The 20,580-nt window shown below is 36.1% G+C and overlaps 1 protein-coding gene across 3 annotated transcripts in view; it reads right to left on the bottom strand.

Annotated features, from left to right (window-relative positions):
- SOX5 (SRY-box transcription factor 5) overlaps positions 1–20,580 on the bottom strand; it is a 401,670-nt gene that overhangs the window by 178,471 nt on the left and 202,619 nt on the right. The gene's annotated exons all lie outside the window — the stretch shown is intronic.

Here is a 20,580-nt window from a genome sequence, read left to right as displayed (position 1 = left end):
TAGGTCACTCAATCTTTAGCAGGCACTAGATATCAAGAGAGGCTGAGGGACTTCCCTGGTGGTCCAGTTCTAAGACTCCGCACTCCCAATGCAGGGGCCCGGGTTCGATCCCTGGTCAGGGCACTAGATCCCGCATGCAGCAACTGAGAGTTCACACGCTGCAAGTAAAGACCCCACACGTGGCAATGAAGACCCCGAGTGCCACAACTAAGACCCAGTGCAGCCAAATAAATAAATAAATATTTAAAAAACTAAAATTAAAAAAAAGAGAGGCCAAGCATAGGACTAAACTTGTAAGATGACTTCTAAACACCAAAGCAAACTGCAGAAATTCCTGTCTGTTGATCTCCTTAGTCCTGGCCACCCTGAATAAATTAGTCTAGGTTTCAGGAGCCTGAGTCAGACGAAATGTGCAAAGCTTTAGCTTGGCTTCAGGGAGTACTCAGTGTCACGAAACTTTGAATCCTGAATAGGCCAGGGCCTTCTACACTAGGCATAAGAACAGAATAAACAGAGAACAATGACTACGTGCAACAATTTAACTTTTTTTTAACTCTCATAATCTGTATGATCATTTCATTTTTTTTAGTTTGAATTTTAGCTTTGGAGTTTTTTTTAAACCTAAAATTAAAATAATTAAACATTTATTTATTCATTTTAAGGTTACATTTTTCTTTTAGGGACTTTTTAAAAACATGATGATGCTAGTATTTAAAAATAGGCACCTATTTCATTGTTCCTAAGAAACTGACTAAAAAATTAATTTGCACATATACAGATTTTAAAAACCAATTTGAGAATGTTGCTGATTATAAAGATTTAATTAAAGCATTACTGAGTTTTAGACATAGATTTTTAAAAAATCTATACCAGCCTTTTATAGATGAGGAAGCTGACGTCTTCTTCTTCTTTTTTTTTTTTTTTTTTGCGGTACGCGGGCCTCACCACTGTGGCCTCTTCCGTTGCGGAGCACAGGCTCCGGACGCGCAGGCTCAGCGGCCATGGCTCACGGACCCAGCTGCTCCGCGGCACATGGGATCCTCCCGGACCAGGGCACGAACCCGTGTCCCCTGCATCGGCAGACGGACTCTCAACCACTGCGCCACCAGGGAAGCCCAAAGCTGAGATCTTTTAATTCTTTTTAATTGATGTCTTTATCAAGGAATTAATATTCTTATAAGAGAATCAAATATATGTTGTGAAAACACAAAGACGCTATTGAGATTCCCCTTTCAATGAGAGAAAATTTAAAAAAAATCATTCAAGTGTAACACAAGGTAGAAAGGAGTAAGAAAACAAAAGAGGAATACAATGGTAAATGATTCAGGAGTTCAGAAGAATTTCTTTTTCTAGGAAGATTAGGGGACTACTTATGTATAAGAGGATGTGTAAATTTGGTCTTGGTGTATGTGATTGTTCTCGGCATGGAAAGAAGGAATAGAGAATACTATTACAGGAAAAGGAATCCACATGAGTAAAAACACAGAAACCAGAGAGTGTTAAAGTGTGACGAATAGTTAAGTTAGCTGGATCATCAAGTTCATAAAAGGAAATAAGTGAATATAAAGTTAGACAAGTAAGCTAGCACCATACGGTAGAGGGTCTTGAATGACAGGCTAGTAACAAACCATTTAATCCTGTGGATAGTTGGGAGCTGTCAAAGACTTTTGAGCAAGGGATGGGCATCAGGAGAGTTTTTCTTTAAGAAGACTGATCTGACATAAGTGCAGGAAGACAATTGGAGGGTAAAAGGTAGCCACTGCAGAGATGAGTGGAATGAGAACTTGAATCTAAGGCAGTAAGGGGGAAACAAGAAAAGATTTAAGGGTATCATGAAGGCAAATCAATACACTCACATTATTATACAAAGCAGAGTGTGAAGAGGAAGACATCAAAAATAAATTCAAAGTTTTGAAGTTAAGTGATTAGAAGACTGGAATTCTTATCATTAGCTCTTTCTAGACCACAAATTTTAAAGACTAGAACTTCTTCATATAATCTCCATGACTGATGTTTCAGTGACAGAATGTTAACACATGGCTTGTCCATCATATACATCACATTCCATTTCAACATATACTATCATCATGGAAATCATTTCATAGAGCCAGAAGCCTGTCTGCATTGACTAAGACTAAGAATCATTTCCTTGCTAGGTCTAGAACTATTTCCCAAAGAGTATGACGTTAGGAATTTAAAAAATAGGTTCAGAACTCCTACTGGAAGCCCAATTACAGAAGAATCCTCTAGTGCATCCAGACTCTTCAGGTTTTACAAAAAAGAAAATGAAAGATGTATTCACATGGCAGTATTCTTATGGTTCAGAAGTACTAATAAGTACCCTAATAAAGATCAAAATCTTAAGAAAGCAACTTTAATTCTATTCCCATGAAAGTAAATATAGACGGTCTAGGAGTTAGGGAATAAGGAAATCATTCCTACATCACTAATTTAAACAGGACTCCTAATGTAATGATACTGGTTTAGAAGTTGTGGAATGTAAGTGTCTGTGTTTCTGTGCATGTTTGTGACCTATATAAGGGAAATAACTAAATCGGTATGGGGAATACTAAATCCCCATAGTATCAATATAATCATAGCGATATTTTAGATGTAAGATTGACATGGGAAATTGGATGAGTTTTGTAAATTTTATTACAGCAAAATATTAATTATATTGTTATTATTACTAATGAATTTTAAATTGAACTTCTGAGTAGTCCAGTATTTCAACAGTCTGAAGTGAAGAAAGGATGGAAAGTTTTAGGTCTTTCTCCTGTAATTTTGGTAATAGACCTACCTACTTTTCTGAAAAGTATTAATTTCTATGGTATTTTTGATGGACAAAGTGACTTGCTCAAAAAATACCTGGTTTTATTACAGGATAAGAAGTTACACATTTTCTCTCTCTGTCTCGCTCTGTCTCTCTCTGTGTCTCTCACATACACGCACTCATACATGGAGGAAAAAGGAAAAAAAAGAGCCCTTTATTGGCTTAGACAAACAGTTTCTTATATGTGATACAGAATTTTGCCTGAGATATTTTCAGTGCATCATATGCTATTAAAAACATTATTTTCGGGCTTCCCTGGTAGCGCAGTGGTTGAGAGTCCACCTGACGATGCAGGGGATGCAGGTTCGTGCCCGGGTCCGGGAAGATCCCACATGCCGCGGAGCGGCTGGGCCCGTGAGCCATGGCCACTGAGCCTGCGCGTCCGGAGCCTGTGCTCTGCAACGGGAGAGGCCACAACAGTGAGAGGCCCGCGTACCGCAAAAAAAACCCAAAAAACAAACAAAAAAAACCCCATTATTTTCAATATAGATCCACCAGTTCAGGGAGTTCTTAAAATTAGAAATGTACAAAGTGTATAGTTCCATCTTCTTTTAAGTATAAATGTACTATTCTCAGAACAAAAACAAAAGAGGTACTTTATTTTCAAAGAGAGCCTATTTCTATTTTGCCTTTTTGTTATGTTTACTTTAAAACTGTGACATATCATCGTGTGTCAGTTTAAGAAAATTCTGTTCCTTGATAAAGACTTACACCTCCCAAATAGAAAATAAACCAATAAGAGAATGCACATCACACAATACAGCTGGATAGTCTTCATACAATTTTAACTTAGCACCATCAATTAACAAACACTTCTCGTGTCTTGTTTTTGGTATGATATTTGTCAAACTTTAAAATATAGGCAGCAAAGTGTGTGTGTGTGTCTATACAAAGAAAACAACTGTGCATTTGAATTATGTAGTATAACAAAGTTGGCACACATCTGTTGTAGATCTTTGAGGCAAAAAATGTATTGTTTTACTAATAAATTTGAGAATAAAAGCATATTTCTGTATCCTCTGATGTATTATATATATTTCTGTGTATACATGCATTTTATGAAAATATATGCTGATCAACTTGATACAGCCTATCGTAAGATGGAATATTAGCTATAGGTCAACAAAACTAAACAGAAAAATGTTAATAGGAACCTGAAGTAATTGCAATCGAAGAGCAGACCTAGAAGGCTTTAAAATATTATATTGGGGCTTCCCTGGTGGTGCAGTGGTTGAGAGTCCGCCTGCCGACGCAGGGGTCGTGGGTTCGTGTCCCAGTCCGGGAAGATCCCACGTGCTGCAGAGCGGCTGGGCCCGTGAGCCATGGCCGCTGAGCCTGCGCGTCCGGAGCCTGTGCTCCGCAACGGGAGAGGCCACGACAGTGAGAGGCCCGTGTACCACAAAAAAAAAAAAATTATATTGATAAGTAATTGTCCTAACACAATATGACAAATCCTCTCTTACTTCAAAATGAAATAAAACAAATCACTTCACTGGAAATTCTATTTCTTCATCATCATCATCATCACCTTCACCATATAGACACTAATAATATTTTCTTTTTAGCTACCATTTATCAAGCACCTTTGTTAGCTGGGCACTAACTAACTTGGTACTTTAATTTATGTATAATAATTATTAAAAAACTGAAACAAGGATATATCACTTGTATTTTAGACATGAGGAGAGGGAGTGAATTGCTCAGGTCACACCACTAGTGACAAGCAAAGCAGTCACTTAAACTTTGTTCTATCTGACTAATGAGTCCTTGCTATTTTCCCCGCACCTCTCCTATGATATAACCATGTCAGAACAATGCCAATACACCAGGCACCCCTGTTAATAAAAGCTTAGTCAATCGCGATCGTTTATTTAAAAATCTGACTGATTTCATCAAGTATATTGGCATCATATTAGACACAGCCCAAAGTGATACATAATTCTCTTTCCAGACGGTACGGAGTCTAGTGTATGATGATAAGAATACAGAAAAAAAATATGTAAAACTGGTATTTTAAAATTTCTTAATCATGAAGGCAATCTGTACCGATTTCATCAGCTGAACAAACATGGATTAGGTACAAATGACCCTGAGGCAGCGTCCACATGGTCAGCAGCTAGCTGTAAGAGACGTCTACTGCTTGTAACCTCAGGACAGACCAAGCAGCCAGAGTCCACCTGGAGGAAACATACCATTACAATAAGCATCGTTAATTACGAACTTGTACACATGAATTTACAGATGAATAAACTGGAACTTGAAAAGTTTAAACAGCTTTCTAAGTTTACGCAGCTACTAAGTGACGGAGCCAAGATTTAACCAAAGTCCTCTGGAGCTAACTTCAGGGTGCTACCATCTATATCACTCAATAATAGTACTGTGTCTTTACAAATTCCAGCCACACTGAAAAACAACTATGCAGTCTGACCAAAAGTTAAAATGTAAATATCTCTGGCATGATAAAACAGTTTTATGTATTGACAGTGTTCCTGGCAGTCATGTACTCATTCTTTTCAATACTCATCACTTTCTCAAAGAAACAAGATATCTAACAGTCAAAATAATTATCACACAATGTATAAACAATCTTAAAGCTGTACTAGGTTGAACTGTGTCCCTCCAAAAGATGTGTCCAACTCCTAACCCTTGGTACTTGTGAATGTGGCTTTATTTGGAATTAGGGTCTTTGTAGATGTTATTAAATTCAGAATCTAGAGATGAGATCATCCTGGATTCAGGCTGGGCCTTAAACCCAAACACTCGTGTTCTTATAAAAGAATGCAGAGGGATATGTGAGACACACAGAGACATAGGGGAGAAGAAGATGTGAAGGTGGAGGCAGAGACTGGAGTGATGCACCTACAAGCCAAGGAACCCCAAGGATACTGGGCAGCCAGCAGAAGCTAGGGGAGAGACGTGATACAGACCCTCCCTCAGAACCTGCAGAAGGAACCACTCGTACCAACACCTTAATATCAGACTATGGCCTCCAGAACTGTAAGAGAATAAATTTCTATTGTTATAAATCACCAAGTTTGTGGGAACTTGTTACGGCAGGCCTATGACACTAACACAACAGCAGTTCTAAAATTAGTGAATGAAAATTTTACTTCCCTAAAATACAGTACTGAAGTATGCAGAATTTCTTGCAGTTGTGGATGATATAGGGAGTCTAACATTATTAATTCAGCCCTAGAGGATTTCTAGGATGTTAACTCTATCAGTATTATCTGATCGTGAAAGCTGTGGCATTATGTGGTCCTTCCCTAGGTTTCAAGTTCCACTAACAGCGTTAGGGACACATTCTCTCTCTCTCACTCTCTCTCTGTATTTAAATTATTTGGAATGAATAGTACATATTTTGTTTTATGACTAGTACCACTCACTAACAAAATATATTTGTTCAGCCTTATTTTATACCATAAGTTACTACTGAAGTTAGAAATACTTAAAACTAATTTTTAACTTTATGGCTTCAGCTGTATATCATTTTCTATATAAGTATGTCTCGCTTTGAGATAATTTAATATATATAAAAATCCAAATGCAAAAAATATAGTGAGAAATGGCCTGTATTCGAAAAAATTGCTTTTCAAGAGATAGTCAATGTAAGTATTCTTTAGACGCTCCACTCAAATTTTAAAGTTCATTTTTTAATACAAACATTTATTTATAAAATTCTGATCAAATATCTATGAGTATATCAGTAGGGAGAAATCTATATTAATTGTATGTCAAAGATTAATATACAGTGGGCTTTCATGGAATTATTTGCAATTGATAACTGTCTCTTTGAGAAGCGTAGGGTTTTCAACGTTTTTAAAAAAAGCAACCCATGATGGCACTGGTAAAGTAGTCTTTTTTGTGATTTATAACTTTGAGTCTCTTCATTTCCTACCATCTTATTGGTGACACAGGATGTAGTAAACTCTAACAAATTCAGAAACTTAATATTTAAGATGAAATAAAACAGTTATAAACTGCACTTATATTAATACTATGCTATACGATAGTTTAATAACATTTAAAAGGTCAGACAGAAATTATATTCTTCTGCTCTGCAGAGATCCCATTATTACTCTAAGTACCTAATTTTTATGACCAATAACAACATTAGTAGTGATCCACAACTGGCACTTGCCTCCAGCTATGCCCCGTTATTGGGCACAGCTGGAGGCAAGTCCCAGTTGTGATGAAGCAACAAACTGCTCCCATATGGTCCTTCTAAAGAATGAATTCCATATAGAAGTATCAGTGGTAAGACGTGCAGCTACTTAGCACGGAGTCCAATAAGTGATGTTAAGTGGAAAGACTAGTCATTTCTCCAAAGAAATGCTCGGTCTCCAAAACAGCTAACAGCTAAAGAACTTTCATCCCACTATCTATCATGCAAACGTGATTATCTTTAGTGATACTTCTTATGAAATCTGAACTTAGCTAAAATATTTCCTGGTCTCCAGAGACTTGATAAACTTCCATAACTAAAAACTGATTTACATTCTTCATGCGGCTGATTCTAGTATTTGCAAGCTTACCCAAATTTTGAATCCAAAGTTATGGAGGAACCTTAAGTTCTGTAACATTCAGAAGATATTGTGACCCACTGTGAAACTAAATTTAAATTTTGATAAATCATGTGATTTAGTGTGCTTACATACAAATTAATTAATTTAAAAATTTAGAAAGTAGGCTGATACCCGAATTCTATTTGACAAAGGACAAAGTTAATTCAGAGATGTAAATCAGTAAAAATACTGAAAGCTAGCATTCACTATTATTAATAAGGGAAAAGAAAAAAAGATCCTTGGAATCATTAATGGTTTTGTCAGATAACTCTCTTGTCCATTGTTCTGGACAATAGGCAGACATGTTTATTATTTTATATGTATGATAATGAACTGTGGTGTAAGGGATAACACTGGGAGATGGGGTTGTGATCGAGCAAAACTGGTTTGGATACCATATTAATATATATACTACTATGTATTTTAATGAGTTAAAGCTAATTCTATCAATTGAAGGGAAAATCCCTAATTCTCCTGCTTTTTCTCTCTTGCTCTGCTCCATCTGGGGGGTGGGGAGGACCAAACAAGACACAAACAAAATCCCTTCTGAGATGCTGATTCCTTAAATTTCAAGTTCAGAGTAATGATATGAAGCAGAGGAAGGGAAGATAGATTACCACCAACAAAAACATTTGCTCCAGTGCTCTACAAATTTTAAGGCACACTCACTTTACGGTATTTGATTGTTTTATCTCAACTACCATGTGATAGGTACTAAAATTTTGAACCTACAGATGAAGCTGAAAATCAGTGACTGTCCAAGGCCATACAGCTAGAAAATAGTAAAGTCTCCAGTTTTTAAATCCTATGGTCTAGGTATAGCCCATAGCCTTTCAAGGAAAAGACCACTGTTCTTCCTCCAGGCTGTTCTCTTATGCCCTCTCAATGTCCCCCTTCTTTAAATATATGACCAGCATCCCCACATTCAAAGAAACGTCTCTGCACTCCTATTCTTTGCTTTTCCAAGGCCTCTGGATTTTCCATTGCTTTTTACTTCATGTTTCTTATCCCTAATTTACTTTGGCCCTCCAAGATCTGAAATAGCTACAATTACTGTCTCAGTATACTCTTACAGTAAATGAAATTATATTATTGGCTTTTTCCCACAGGATTTTGAAAATCTTAGTAATGTGTGAGCATTGTTTCAAAGAAGATAAAAATATCTTCATTATAGTTGAGCACAGTATCTGGGATATTTGATCCCTACCTAATTGATAGTACTTTGAGGTCCCTTATAGTTTGCATAAAGACATATATAAACACTCTAACTAGACTTTAAAAGGCCAAAAAAATCCAGTTGTGCTAGTTTCATACATTATAATGAATTATAAACTATGCATTAAAGTATTTAGAAAATATAATCTGTATTTCATAATTTTTAATCCATCTTCAACCTTGATTTTCTTCCTTTTGCCTCAGTTACTACCCACCAACGACAAGCATTTGTATCCTTACCTAATTACTCCTGTTTTCCTTTTAGAAAGCTATTAAATAGTGAAAAGAAAAGAGGCCTGTAGTATTTCTCACTATCGTGTTTATTGAGACCAGCTCGAGACTACATAAGGAGAGAATTATGGGTATGTAGGATTGTAAAAAGAGAGCCTCAATGAATGAGTCCCCATGGGCAAGACCAGATCATAACAACAGATGATGTGGGCAGATATCTCACTGACATTTAGTATAGCTCAACACAGCCAGAATGGAATAAAACATAACGGTGGTCAAGGTGGAAAGAAGGGACAAGTAGTAATGAAAGAACTGCAGCACATCCTGAGGTTATTTTCCGTTTCTCCTTTAAGTTAAAGCAGTATCATAAGGAGAAAAGGCTCATAACTGTTTTCAAGTTATCTGAACAATCAATGGCACTGGGGGACGATGTCTACCTAACTTTGCACATCTTTCCTTGATGAGTTTTTCCTTTGTGATTCCACTAAGTAAATCATAATGTTTGTCCTATTGTCTGAATGGCTGTTACTAAGGGAAAAGACTAAAATTGAACAAACATGTCATTAGCATTCTTAAAACATTTAAAAATGAAAGACACTTCAAATTCAAGATACTTAATTTTTTTTTAATGTTTATGCAAAGGAATCAATAAAAGGAACCAAGCCATAAATGTGTTTATGGGATAGAGATTTAAAACAGAAAAAAATATGAATTTTTTAGTATATTATCACTTTTTGATACTAATCTAATAGTAGAAGTCAGTAATTAGAGGGAGTTAAAAAAAAAAAGAACTGGGGTAATTATTCTGGGATAGACACATTCCTTGAGCTTTCTAGAATACTCACAGTGAAAATATATTAAAAATCAAAAATTATTCCTTCGTGTAGGCATTTCAGTTTCATTCTGAGGCTGTAAAACTCCTATCATAATCTTTATAACCAGAAGAAGAGATTGGACAAGCAGGTTCAATGTCTTAGGGTCCATAATTTCAGGGACTTGTCAGAATTACATGACAGAAGGTTGATCTAAATTGAACTGGGATGGTTGCAAAATATAATGTTTTCAGAAACAACATTTAATCCTTTCATCTTTTCCTGTGAAAACTCAGATAATTTTGAATTTTCTAAGTCTTCCTGTCTCCATTTTTCAGGTATTATGCCATTGCATATTAGTCTGTATCAAAAAACTCATAAAACATCAAACTTAGGGTTAATTTGAGGATTTTTTCCCATATTTCTGTTCTGTTTCCCCCGATCAAGTCTCAAAATGAAGAAAATCAATCAAATGATAAAAAAAATGAAAAAGTAAAAGAAGGATGCAAAAAAAATGCCATTAAATAAAGATACATGGAGGAGATGGGCTAAAGGAGATTAATTCCATGTGGCTCTGAATATGGTACTAAAAAAGTTTACGGAAGAGTACCTCTCTCCCATCCTAAATAAAACATAAAGTTCTGAGGATTTAGTCAGATAAAGAAGGCACAATGAAAATACTATCATATCTTAGCATAAGAAGCCATTAATAATTAATAATCCTTACAAAGTGGGTAAAGGAATAGCACGCATACATTTGAGAACTTCATTAATACATTTTATAAACACTGTGATCATGATTTCCTTTAATTTAGCAATAACCAAAGAATGTCCATTGATTGGCTTCATCATTCACTTTTTTCCTACAATAGACCCTTATGTTATTTCCACGATTATGACTGTATGCAAGAAGAAAATCATCAGATACTTGAATTGTGTCATGACATGGACGAGCACAGAGATGGATGAAAACCTAATTGTTACATTACTCAAGGTGGGATTTTGTTTACATGTATTAACATTATATCTTACAGTGGCCACATAAGAGGAATAAAATATATAATGATACCATGGTGAGAAGTGAGAGTCACAAGATACCTAAACTCGCCTACAACTATATGAATTATTAGCATTTTCATGCCACTGGGATACTAACTTTTTTAAGTATGTATTTACAAAATAACATCCGGTGGGTACTTATTTCTGCATTGTGTTCTTTCTCCTAAATTCTCACTGAGATGATCTGTTGTCTAGGAATGAGTCTGTGTCACAAGCAGGAGAAAAACTGAGGAGAAAGCAATTGGGTAAGAGACAGCACAGAAAAGAAGAAAAAAGATATAAGGTAGTAGAAGACAGGTTAAAGAGAAGACAGTTTAAAGTAATGGTGTGTTGACGGAAGCATTTGTACACATCAAGATTATGCTTGTAACACATTTAAGAGCAGTAGCCTTTTTTAATCACAAAAGAGACTTCACTCAATGTCTCAAGGGATAAAGATTTTAGAGAAAGATCTTCTTTCCTGTTTCCTTACATGAATGAAGCAGTTGTTACAGAACAAAAAAGAAAGAGGATTTTTTAAAACTATAGGAGATTGAAAGATAAAGCTTTCAATAAATGATAGAAGTATATCAAATACCCTAAATGGGGAGGCTGGGGAACGGGCATCATTTTACAGTGGGAGAAAAAGAAAAATCAATTGCATAATGGGAAAATATTTTCCAGTGTCAAAATATTCATTCCCTAATGTAGGTTTTTAAAACATATCTAGAAATCAAAGAGGTCCTTTAAAATATTTCAGTTTTACTTTGAAAGAGCCTCAGCTACTGTTTATCAAAGGAATGTTTTTCTTAGAGAAGCATTCAGACATTATTTTCGTACTAGAACATCATTTTTTTCCTTTCTTTAGTTTATAAACTCGGAAGATACAATGTTATAAATTTTGATCCAAAATGGATCAAGCAGAGAGACACTAGCTCACTGTAAAAATGATCATTTTTTAAAAATATGGAGACCATCACGAGCCAATGAAATGTATGTTGAAAAAGTTTTGCATGTGTGCCTCCCAAAATGATATACTGATAACTTTAGTGAAGCAGAATTTGATGAACATTTCCTAATTGTTCTCTCCTGCGTGATGAGTCATTTACAATTTTCATGGAACCATTCAAATGTTGTTCCAAATTTCTTTAGCAAAAGATTTAATATCTGTTTCAAATTCCAGATAAAGTAATAAATACAATTTTATGGGCTCTGCAGGACTGCTGCTCGTTTTGTGCTCAGCAATGCTTCAGATCTTGGTTATTTAATATGATCAATCAGGACTAAGAGATCAGGGTCTACACCTAATTACCATGGGACTTAGGCACAGCCCTTACCATTTCTGGACCATACTTTCTCCATCTACTGAAGAAGAACAAGTTGGATTAAGTTATCTCTAAAGACTATTTGTCTATATTAATATTTTATTGATCAAAGAGTTCTAATTCAGTACTACTCAAGGTGTTGGTTTGTGAGGTCAGGAGCTTGTACTAGGATATAAACCACCAAATTTCTTTCTTCATCAAGAAATTCTTGCAGTGAAAAAGAATGTCAGCTGAATTGAAACGGGTTTAGCAAGCCCCTTACCTCTTCAAGGACTTGTAGCAGTTCACAGACTGGTCTGAAGACCATAAAGTCCTAACACATTCTTCTTCCTGCTCATTCAAATAATTATCTTCAAACATACCCCCAAGTTTTTACAATGATGTAAACGTTAGTAGTCTTCAGTCCTACAGCAATTGAGAAGAGTGACATAATTTGCAGGTTTCATAATTATACCCCTCAAGCATGCAGTTGGCTGTACCTTAAATAATCAAAAGACTATATCTTAAATTTAGTCTTCCGAGACACAGGCTCAAGGCAAGGAAGTTTGAAAAATTAACCATGGCTATTGTCATTGTGACTTTATCCCCAAACCTAAAATTGGGACACATGGCCTGACAAAAACTAGTGTATTTATGGGTTTTCAAACTGAAACAAGTTATTTAAATAGAGAGGATGGTGTTAGCAAAAGGGCTAAAATCACTGAGGTATACTGCATCTCTTATTAGGGATCCAAAGAGTATAAAAGAATGAATAACTCATGTGAATAGACAGAGAAAATATTTGAAATATGAATGTCCTAGAAAATTTAGAGTAGGATATACATGCACTATATATATAGTCCTAATAACCGAGTATAAAAAATTGTCATTTCCAGAAATTCCTATTTGTGGAAATTACAGTCTAGTGAATCTGTATATTCTTTCATTAGCATAGTCTCAAAATTATGTTTAAAATTAGAACATGTCCTGATTCTATTTTATTATATAATCACGCTAAGTTAGACATAACAGAACATTTTAAATGTATATTTAAAAAATTACTTACACAAGAAGAGAGGAGGGGGAATGAGAATTGGGATTCTTGCTCAGGGTAAAAATTACTATCTATATAAGTGGACGACATTTTTATTATTCAGGTGTTTCAAGGCATCCAATTGGTCAAAAGCTAGTTGCTTATGTAAATAATGGTGGAGATCTATAGTTAGGTACTTTTAAATTTGTTCGTTTCAAACTAAAGGTAATTTTTTACCAAATGTGTGTAAATTATTTAACCACTGATTGACTTCACAAATATCGACCCCTAACTACAGTGCTTTCTCTTTCACCTCTTTGCAGCTATTTGCCTGTTGAATCATTTTTGTCTCTCTCCATACACATATACTCATATACCACATTTCTATATACATTACTTCACTTTAAATGTCCTTTAGTGCTTCTGAGTCTGACTGATGTAAGATGTTATTTTGAACATGCCAAAGCATCTAAACGACTCCAGCCTTTTCTTTTCAGCCTGCATTCCTTGATAAGTGGCAAAGCTTCCCACTTATCAGTCACTCAAAGTGACTGTAGCTGTCAGTTGTGTACAAAGCGTAATCAGTTTGGAAGCGGAGACACCAGCATTTTTCTTCTCAGCTTGAAGCAAACACGTTTTGACTGCTAGTCATTCAATTTTAAAGCATTCTCAATTAGGGTGGATGAAGATATAAAGAAAACACATCCTAAACACCTCCACCAGGCAACAGAAAAATTTTATTGTTATCTCTTGATTTACTTTAAGGCAGCCATTCCTCCTCTTTTTCTGGCTGCTTGACATGGGTGCTCATGACAACACACCCTCTATCATGAAAAGACTGATATAATATAGTATACTAACACCCTGTGGAACCTCTGTTTGAGCCTGTTTACATGTTTTCTTGTGCTCTCTCCCTCTTGAATCACCCTGTAGTAAATCAAATAATTTACTTCAAAAATTGAAACAAAACACTCTTTTAGACTCACTTAGTTTATTTGTGAACAAATTTTTATTCAATGGAAACACAAAATCCAATTCAATAATGAGAAGAAACAGGAGAAAAGTTAGCCAGACAAAGGAACTTTGGGGGAGAGAAAATAAAGTAAAAATAGTAAAGGAAATAACTAGTGGCTATGTCAGATGGTCAAGCAGCAGGTATGGATACAGGTACTGGCAAAGTTGTGAAAAGGAATAGAGAGAGAGAAAGAGAGTTTAAAAGGTATTCAGAATTAGATGGTGGTTATGGGAGCAGAAAAAAATTTAATACCTATTTTGGCACTAAATGGAAGAAATGAAGGGAAGATAATGATTCAAAAAATGTATGTACAGACACCTGTGTGTATATATAGATATATTAATAGAAATCTCAAATTAAATATATGGGTATGATATCAAAATTAGCTCATTAGTTTACCTCTTTTATAGTTAAACATGTGTATGCTATGAAAGTTCATTAGATCACTTCTAATTTCCTTTTTAGGTCTAACATAATTGTCAACATAAAATAGTCTTAAAAGATATTTAACTTGGGGCTTCCCTGGTGGCGCAGTGGTTGGGAATCTGCCTGCCAATGCAGGGGACACGGGTTCGAGCCCTGGTCTGGGAAGATCCCACATGCCGCAGAGGAACTGGGCCCGTGAGCCATAATTACTGAGCCTGCGCATCTGGAGCCTGTGCTCCGCAGAGAACAAGAGAGGCAGCGATAGTGAGAGGCCCGCGCACCGCGATGAAGAGTGGCCCCCGCTTGCCACAGCTAGAGAAAGCCCTCGCACAAAAACGAAGACCCAACACAGTCATAAATAAATAAATAAATTGAAAAATAAATTGAAAAAAAAAGATATTTATCTTTCATAAATATGGCACCCTATCTTTTTTGGCATTCATAAGTGAAGATTTGGTTATATGTAATATTTGCTTATGTGAAACATACCTTTCCTCCATTTATAAATATTTATTTCCTCCATTTATAAAGGGTACCCTCTTACCTGGCTTACTGTAGAAAGCAAAACTAAATTACTTAAAAAAAAAATCCTGCCACATTTGCTAGTTTAACAGGTTTAGCTCAGTTTGATAAGATCAATTACTTTTATTTTCTAGGGATTATCTGAATTAAATCACTCATTGCTACTCTAATAATGAGAGAGAGGAAGAAGGCGCCTTTCAGTCTACATAGTAGTCAACTGACAGGATCTCAGAATCTCACACACACACACATCCTCATTTCTACTCCCTACAAGATTGAGAAAATGCCATAACCTATCTGAATTCTCGTGATAATCATAAGAAATGACTTCTACAAAGTACCAACCACTTAGTAAGCAATGGGCTGCTTCTTCTTCCTAGTATAGTACAAGGTACAAAATGATTTTACAAATCACATACAGCACTAGGGAATGTTGGTTGTCTATTTTCGATGGCTCCCATAGCATCTATTTTAATCTCTTGAGAAAATTACTGTCTTACTTATTTTTACATACACTACACACTGGATAATGCGCCCTCACTTCATTCATACAGTCATACATTGAGTAAATATTTCTGAGTTCTCATCATATGTCAAGAAGATTTACAGGTTCTTTGGATACAGCAGCGATCAAGACAGATAAAATCCTTGACCCCCATAGACTTGTTGCTAGGTGTGCATTTGTGGTCGCAAGGGTACAGCAAGAACTAAATAAATATAAGGGGTGAGAGTGCTGTAAGACAAGTCTGCAGGAAAAGAGCTCAGAGGCAGCTGGAGGAGGCAGGAGCACCTCCGGCTCTCAGAGACGGCCTCCCTGAGGAGGACGGCACTGGAAGAGATGGCTGGCTGAAGTGAGGCTCTGAGGTATGGGAGGAGGTGAAGAAAGCATTCCAGGCCACAAGAATGACAAGTACAAACGCTCTGATGCTAGAACATTGTCGGCATATTCTTGGCAACCAGAAAAGATGGGTTTCTAGTGTGGAAGGAATGAGCGAGAAAGTTAGAGGTTGGTGCAATCAAGTATAGCCCAACAGACTAAGGTAAGAAGAGTGAATTCATTTTAAATGACATGATTTTGAGTATGGTTACAGCACAATTAAATTTAAAAGATTACTCTAGCAGCTACGTGAAAAACCTAGTTAGCAGGTCAACAGAGGAAGTAGGATGACCCATTTGGTTAGGGAGCCTACAACAGCAGGCTAGGTGAGAAGTGATGGTGACATAGACTAGAGTGATCATGGGAGAAGTTGCTCAACTGATGGACTTTGAGGATAAAAGCCAATTCCGATGGATTAGTTGTGAGACATAAGAGAGTGAGAGGATACAAAGACAGCTCCTAGGTCTTTGGCAACAGTAACTAGGCAAGTGGTATCATATTCACAGATGGACAGATCGGGAAAGAATGAGTTTGGGGGAGATGATTACAGGTTCTGTTTGGAAAATGTGAAATTTGAGGTGCATATTAGTTATGCATTTAAACAGGCTGAGTAGACAGCTGGGTATTAGACTCTGAGGTCCAGGTGAGAGACAGAGGCTCTCAAGATAAATTCTGGAGTATTATCCATAGGATGGTATACAAAGACTTTAGATGGGATCATTTAGGAAATAAGTGGAGATAAAGAAGTCAGAGGATGGAAAATAAACGCAAGTTAGCTTTTTAAGGACAGGAAAGAACCTACCAAATGAGACTGAGAATGGGGAAGAAAAGCAGACTGTGGTCTTTTGGAGGCCAACCAAAGAGTGTTACAAGAAAATGGGAGTGGTCAACTTTATTGAATGCTGCTGTGAGCTCCAGTATAATAAAGACTGAGAATTAAGCACTTCTAGAATATTCACTGAAAAAGAAACATCTTCAGTTTTCCTTTTGTTTCTCCTTCAAGGGAAAACTGGGGACCATTCTGGTATCATAAAGGTATCTTGTGTTCTATTTACCTCTCCTTTCTCATTTTTTTTAACTGTTAATCTTTCTTTTCCGAAGAAAAGAGCCAAATAAACACGCACACACAGAGTAAAAGTCAATCAGTTTCTCGTTGCCTGTAAATTACATAAAAATTTACCAACTCTTGAGTAGAAATTAGTACTCTGGCTAGAGAGCTCTTGGAAGGAAATTTGCCATGTGCTAGGGACGTCTGGAATGTATGTCTTGACTCATGATATAATTACTCTTCGTAGAATTAATTCATTTTATGTTAACGCTGTTAATTTCACTGGCATCTAATTTTCTACCTATTTGTCAACTCTCTTCAAAGATAGGAGACAGAAATTCTTTCTAAAGACTCTGTGAGCACTTCCTGCTACCACATTTATTTACCACACTAACTGTATAAATTAAGGTGAAATAAAAGAAGTTCATTTAGGCCAACATATTGACTTTTGACCTATATTCTCCAAACCTGTTATTGAAAACTTGCTTTGTTTTGTTTCCCACTATTTGATAATTACATTCCCAGGTTTTATCTAAGCACTGATGGATTCTGCTTTGTTAACTGGTAAGATATGAACTGTAGAGCCTCAGTGAAGAAAAACGTTCAGCTTTTTCCACAGGTAATGATGTTTGGTAAAGGTGGCAAAGTCATGGGAAACGCTGCTCTCGGTCTGCTTTCCGGGCCAGTCTCGGTGATTCCATAATGACCACACTGGATTAAATGAAACCAGGGTTCACTTCAAAAATCATACTGCAAAGATTGGAGAAAGAAAAAACACAGAAACGGCACAGAAACTGGATGACAGAAAAAGGAAAACAACATGAAAGATTGAGATTCCACATAAAAAAATGAGGAAAAGGAAATGACCTCCTTCCTTGAAATGCATTGTTTATGTCTTTACTGAGGAGTCCAAGTCAGGATGAATGAATTACAGAACCAGGATGACAGCTTCCAAAAACTGTTGTCAACGTCACTTCAACAGAATCATCAACTATAGCTGTTATTTCAACTAGGGTCTCAATAATGATACTAAAAAGTTTAAAATATCAAGGTCATTGTCTAAAATTATATATAAACTCATACTGTTTGACAAATTTAAGAAAAAGGGGAAAACGATGGTGAAATTCTCCATATCTATGTCCCTTGTCCCCACTATTTTCCCACCAGAGAAACTAAAAAATATATTCTGTGTTATACAGATCTTAGAACTGCATATTTTGGTTTTGGAGCTTCAAGCTTCACCTTCACCTTTCATCATCTTTAGGAGGACTCCTTTGTTCCCAGATACTGTTTACTGTTCTGAATATTTTCTCCTATTTAAAAAGAAAGAATTTTTTTGAAATGATGTTCTGATTTACATTTCCAAGATAGACTGACCATGTGCATATATCTCAGTTCTTCCTGGAGACATCATTAAAACAATAAAAACAAGTAATTTATAAGCCTGTGTCACATAAGATAATTAAGAATAAAAGGCATGCACAGGCAAGAAATATGACCAAAGTTCTGGAAGATGAAAAGCAATTGTAGAGTGTTAGCTGATGAAAGTGGGTGAAACAGACTAGAGTATACACGCAGGGGGTTAAGTGAAAACAGGGCTTAATTTTTACTCAGAATCACCAGAAAGTCTTAGGACTTGAAATGCTAGATACGAGAGAGAACAGGAGTTTAAGACCTGGGTTGAAAACAGTAGTATTATTTGAAAGTGGCTCTCGTCCTCTCCCCTAGCTACATCACACCCACTTCAACAGAAACTGAATAGTCTAAGGAAACTTACAATAGCTAGTGCATGATCATTGGAATCCCAGAACAAAGACCTTTCTGTACCCATATACAGGATTCATGTTATGTATGGCCAGCTTCCTGTTCTCGCTAAAGCAGTGCCCACCTGTTGATAAGTCTCATTCATAGTCAGAGCTCCCAGTCTACTTGTTCTTATCTCATTCTTAAATCTGGATGGGTAACCAATCATTTTCTAATTCCAGTAGAACTTCAAGCTGAAAGAGTAACATCAAGATAGACAAGGAGGTGAAAATGAGAGAAAAGATAATTTAATGAAGTGAGAATTTAATTTTTTGGGTAACACCCTCAAACATGTATACCCTGAGATATTCAAGGAGAAATGATCCATTAAACAATAGGATAACCTGAAAAAAGAAGTAGAGAAAAGAAGTTGCTCATGGAAATTAAAAAGGTAATTTCTCAAAGATCCAATTTAAAAATCTAGGAGATAAAAGTTTAGGCAATCCCCTAAAAATAAGAACCAAGAAACAGAAACAAAAAATATGAACATTAGGAAACATAGCTACTAACCCAGAAAATACAATGTCTGCCTAATAGGAGATCCAGAAAGAACTGAAAAATAAAGGATAAAATGGTCAAGAAAAAAAAGACAAGATAATTTTCCAGAGCAAAAGAACATAACTTTAGAACAAAAGACTCATGGTGCTTACAAAATAATAAATGAAAAATATCAGACTATATGCTGATACTTTTCATTTATTGTGAAATGCCGCAGTAAACAGAAGATACTAAAAGCCTTCAGAAAGCAAAAATATTGGTCACACCAACAAAAACATCAGATCAACATAATATTTCTCACAGATGCGAGAAGATGATGAATCGATGGATTTGAAATAGAAGGGAAATGACCTCCAACTTACAATTTTATTTGCAGCCAAATTATCAATCAAGTAGAGGGGTAAAAAGGAGCCCCTCCTTTTTTTTCTAGGAAGTTTCTTGATGTGATTCTGGAGCAAAACAAGGAGATAAAGCAAGGAGGATAATATAGGACCTAGTGATTCTCTCGACCCTGGAGAACCATAAGGGGACATCCTAGAATGTCGGCAGGACCAACTAAACCAAATGAAAGCAGAAGAACAGAGGACTAGGGAGCAGGTGTCAAGGAAGGTCGGATTGTGGAGATCTGGTTTATTCTTGAGAACTTACAGAGATAATAAGGCAACTAATGTGAGGAAGAAAGACTAATGAAAAGTCAGTTGGAAAGCTCAAACCTACACAGAAATGAAATACGGAGCACCTTATTTAGACTATGCAGAAAAAATATATAGACATATTGTAACCTAAAAATCATCTATTGATTTTCAGTTTTTAGGATTAACCAACAGGTAAAGCACAACAGCTATGTGTGTATGTGTATATATACACATACATATATACACACATGTATTATATATATTTAGAGTAAACACACAGATAACAGAAATTGGCAGCCGTGTGTGACAGAAGAGAGATGTCATCCTCATCCGACAAGGCAAGCGTTAAGAGACACTATTTAGAGTTGACTGAGAAAAGAGGTGTAAGTTAACTGTTTAAAGTTTAAGAATATCTATTGGAAGGACTTAAATGACTTATGTCACTATATTACAGGTGAGGGAGGGGTATAGGGGAGGGTGCTGGGCTGGCAATACCAGAACTAAGTTTCCAGTTTCCAAGTTAATGATATTTAAAGATGATAAGTCAGAAACGGTACTATAATAATATTTGATATACAGAAGTATAATAAATACTGGAAGGCTATTAAAAAAAACAGATTTTAAGGAAATCTCTTCTGAGTGAAAAGATTGGGCATAGTACAGAGGACTGGGCTCGGATGGTTGCTTTCATTATTCTCTTGTACTCTTTTAGCCATCAGGTATGT

Source organism: Phocoena phocoena, chromosome 11 (assembly GCF_963924675.1).
Source record: "Phocoena phocoena chromosome 11, mPhoPho1.1, whole genome shotgun sequence".
Lineage (NCBI taxonomy): Eukaryota > Metazoa > Chordata > Mammalia > Artiodactyla > Phocoenidae > Phocoena > Phocoena phocoena.
This window is presented reverse-complemented; position numbering and strand designations above follow the sequence as displayed.